Genomic DNA, 4,270 nt, shown 5'->3' with positions numbered 1-4,270 from the left:
CCCTTTCTTCCCCATCTCCCTCAGTCTCCCTCTCTGTAAGTATTGGTTAAAATAGAATAAAATCTAAAATAGACAATTGGGAACTTATACACAACCGTTTTTTTTTAAGATGTGTAATCCTGTTGGTATGCGTTAACATTTGCAACATAGAGAGCAACATCAATATTGTATAAATGCATACGTCTATTTTCTACCTTTATCTACGGCTCAACCAAGAGACGTGTGTCTTTAGATGCTGGTTCATGCTAAACACTTTCAAGACATGGACTGTTGGTCGTGGAATGGTTACACAAGGGAATGGAATCCCATTTAACAAGAAGGCCCTCTCTCACACTATCTGGTGTGTTTCTATCTGTTGTGTATCAATAGAATGAACAATGGTCTGTGGTTTGAATAAAGTCTTAACCATTGATGCTGTTTAAAGGTGGTTCATATAGTGTTGGATGATGGAATGAGCAAGGATTTAAGCAATTTGAATAGATGAGAAATAAGAAAAAATTTAATCGCTAATGCGACTACCGTGTCAAAATAAGTATGTTTAAAATAATGCAATAAAATATATTGTTCCTCGTTTTTATATATCTGCGCTGTGGCAGTATAGCATTAACCACAGTGCAGCTGGCTAGATGCTTCTGTACAAACAGCAGAAACATGAAAAGACTTGAGGTGGAAAACATGTACTTGAGGAAATAAGTCATCAAACCAACGGTTACAAAAATATTGAAATCAAATCGCACATTCGACAAGCTTCACAATAAGGACAGCCCGCCAATAATAGTTGATAGATAGATGTTGAGTGGTTAACTTAAAAATATATATATTTTTTTAAGTTAAAGGGTAATATTGAATATTCAACAGATATTCGCACTCCAATAACATCAATGTTTGAGTCCCGTGTGACTATGTATATACCTGCCCAGGAGATGGTTGGGAAGCAGCACACTCTCTAAATAGCCATTGTTTGGTCAATGTACATTGTCCAATAAATACAACTATTTTGTTATATTGTGGTCAATTCTACTTCCTGTCATTAGCAAGAGGTATAATACCACATGGACATTCATTGGTTGGTCTATGTTGGCAGATAATTCACAGTCACATGTGGCTTTAACACACACAGACACACACACACACACACATACACAACACACACACACACACACACACACACACACACACACACACACACACACACACACACACACACACACACACACACACACACACACACACACACACACACACATCTATAAGAGCTTAGTAAACACCGTTTATGCAATGTTCTTTGTTGCCACTGCATTCCTTTTAATGATCAGGGAACCCCCATTGCTTTACAGTATAACACAGGATATGACATCACTTCTCCATAGGCCATCAGTTTGATAGAACATGGAGGTGTGAAGCTGTATGTTCACAAAATACACTCCCTTTAAAAATATGTATCTGTCTGTGTAGATAGAGATATAGACAGATATATGGAAGGGTAGATAGACAGACAGATAGTGTCAGTACCTTCCCGGCAGACGGACAGACGGGAAAGCAAACAGTCAGGTCAGTACCCTCCAGACAGACAGACGGCAGGTAGACAGAATGGTAAACAGACAGACTGGTGGGTACCATCCAACAGACAAACAGGGATACAGTCAGACAGGCAGACAGTCAAGCAGGCAGTCAGACACACACACAGGTTGGTACCTTCCAGACAGACAGTTGGTCAGAGAGAAAGACAGCCGGAGAGATGGTCAGACAGAAGGTAAACAGACAGACAGATATTGGATGTACGTGTGGGTACCTTCAAAACATAAGGTAATCAGACAGACAGTCATGTGGACGGCCATGAGGGTACGTTCCAAACAGAAGGTAAACAGACTGACGACAGCTAGCTAAACAGACAGATGGGGGGCTACCATCCAGACAGCAGGGTGGACAGACAGACAGGTAAACAAAAAGACTGGTCAACAGAGAAAAGCCTTCCAGACAGACAGACAGACAGACAGACAGTTAACAGACAGAAGAAGGGGTGCCTTCCAGACAGCATGTCTACAGACAGACAAACAGAAAGACTGACAGGTAACAGACAGACAGACTGATAACAGTCAGACAGGGGGGGGGCTTCCAGACAGCAGGTCTACAGACAGACAGACAGACAGACAGAGAGGTAACAGACAGAGTGGCGAGTACATTCCAGACAGCAGTTCTACGGACAGACAGACCGACCGACCGACAGACCGACAGACAGACAGACAGACAGACAGGTCACAGACAGACGGACGGATAGCAGACAGACGGTCGGGTACCTTCCAGACAGCAGGTCTACAGACAGACAGATAACAGTCAGACAGAAAGACGGGAAGCAGATAGTCGGGCGGGTACCTTCCAGACAGCAGGTCTGCAGACAGACAGACAGACAGACAGACAGACAGACAGACAGGTAACAGACGGACAGACAGGTACCTTCCAGACAGCAGGTCCTCCAGAGGCCCGAGTGCGTCATCACCTCTTCGTTCTTCTTGCTGGTCTCGTTCTCATTGGTGCTCTTGACCTTGCACACGCCGCGCGAGTAGAGCCAGTAGTCGGTTCCCACGGCGATGGTCATGAGGCTGAAGGCGGCGAAGGCCCCGACCGTGGTCAGGAGCATCTGGATCCCGCGGTCAAACACGCCCATGTTCCCGCATTCCACGAAAGGGGGACCCCCTTTCCTCTTCACGTACAGGAAGTAAATATTTGTGAGTTTCCGTCGCCACGCCAGCGCGGATGGAGATGGGGGGGCCAAGGCGGGAGGAGGAGGAGGAGTAGGAGGGGAGGGAGGGAGGGGGGAGGGTGACGAGAGGGCGGGGGAGGCCGGGGAGCTCGGGGGAAATCGTATGGTTGGTTTTCGGGCGGGGGGGGTCGGCTCGGCGAGAAGAGGAAGAGGAAGAGGAAGGGGGAAGAGGAAGAGACAATGAGGAGGGGGCTTGGGAAAGAGGTGGCTGCACGTGTGTGTGAGTTTGGTTGTGTGTGTGTGTGTGTGTGTGTGTGTGTGTGTGTGTGTGTGTGTGTGTGTGTGTGTGTGTGTGTGTGTGTGTGTGTGTGTTTGTGTGTGTTTATGTGGCCCTCAGGTTATGTGTTCAGAGCGGAGCGTGCCCAGGTGAGAGCCGGTCCAGCATGGAGCACAGATTGACTCCTCACGCTCTCCTCTAAGTCTTCCAGTGGCACAAGTTCCCGCCCCAGCTCTGGATCAGGCTGACCTAAAAAGTGGCTTTTCAACGGGTGTCACCAGAGACCTGGGAGCCAGACCTACTTTGGGACTCTAACTGGATCACATCTAGAACAGCGTGGCCTGACACAGCGAGTGGGTTCGCAGGGGTTGACTTCTGCTCTGTGTTCTAGTTGGGTTAGGAATGTAAAAAATAAATAAATAAAAGGAAACGTAGAAACGTTCACAGCTTCGGTTGCTAATGGTGGGAAATGTGGTATGTGATAACAATAATAACACAGTAGGCCAACCTGATGCTGCCGTGTCAGCCACGGCATGCAAACACACACACACACCGAGATTTCTCACAGGCCCAAACTTTCTGTCATACCTACTTGTACATTGGCGGACACGCGCACATGCACTGAGGATGGAGATTGAATGGGGACCAGGAGGAGTGAGGTGGTGGTTATAGCCTCCGTCTGGGAGACGTGGCGGCCTGATCTCCTCTTAAAACGCCCAGAAGGCAACAGCGGGCATCTCCAAACGATAAACAGCGTTAAACGACCTCCCTCGAAACTCAACGTGTCGATGTCAGTGAATGATGAAATCGTCTTATATGCGTGCCGCTGTCCCTGTCGATAAGCGACGCTATTCTGTTGGGTCGGTGAGAGGCGAGAAGGAAGACGGACAAGGGGTAGGGGGTTTTGGGGAATTGTCAAAACGAGGGTTTGCGAAAATAAACAAATAAACCAACCGTGATCAAATAAGCAGATTGAAATGTTCCCTACCGATCAACGACGTACTGACGGCCAAATAACCAGCAGGCGACATCCTGCCATGTCTACCGAGAGAGAGAAAAAACACAAAAAAACCCAGAAAGCAGAAACGTTCAATCGCCTCCCCAAAAAAGAAACAATCAGCCCAATGGAAGGAGAGCGAGAGAGAAAGAGGGGGGTGGGGGGGGGGGGGGGAGAGAGGAAAAAAAGAAACGTGAAATCAAACTGCAGCCCGCTAATTTTTCTTTTTTCTAAAATTCTGATCCCCAGTTTCCATAAGTAGTCCCTAGTTGGCTCTGCAGCGGCGGAGCGGAGT

This window comes from Gadus macrocephalus, chromosome 3 (assembly GCF_031168955.1).
Source record: "Gadus macrocephalus chromosome 3, ASM3116895v1".
In the NCBI taxonomy this organism is placed as follows: domain Eukaryota; kingdom Metazoa; phylum Chordata; class Actinopteri; order Gadiformes; family Gadidae; genus Gadus; species Gadus macrocephalus.
The sequence above is the reverse complement of the archived record's forward strand: the minus strand, read 5'-3'. Positions refer to the sequence as shown.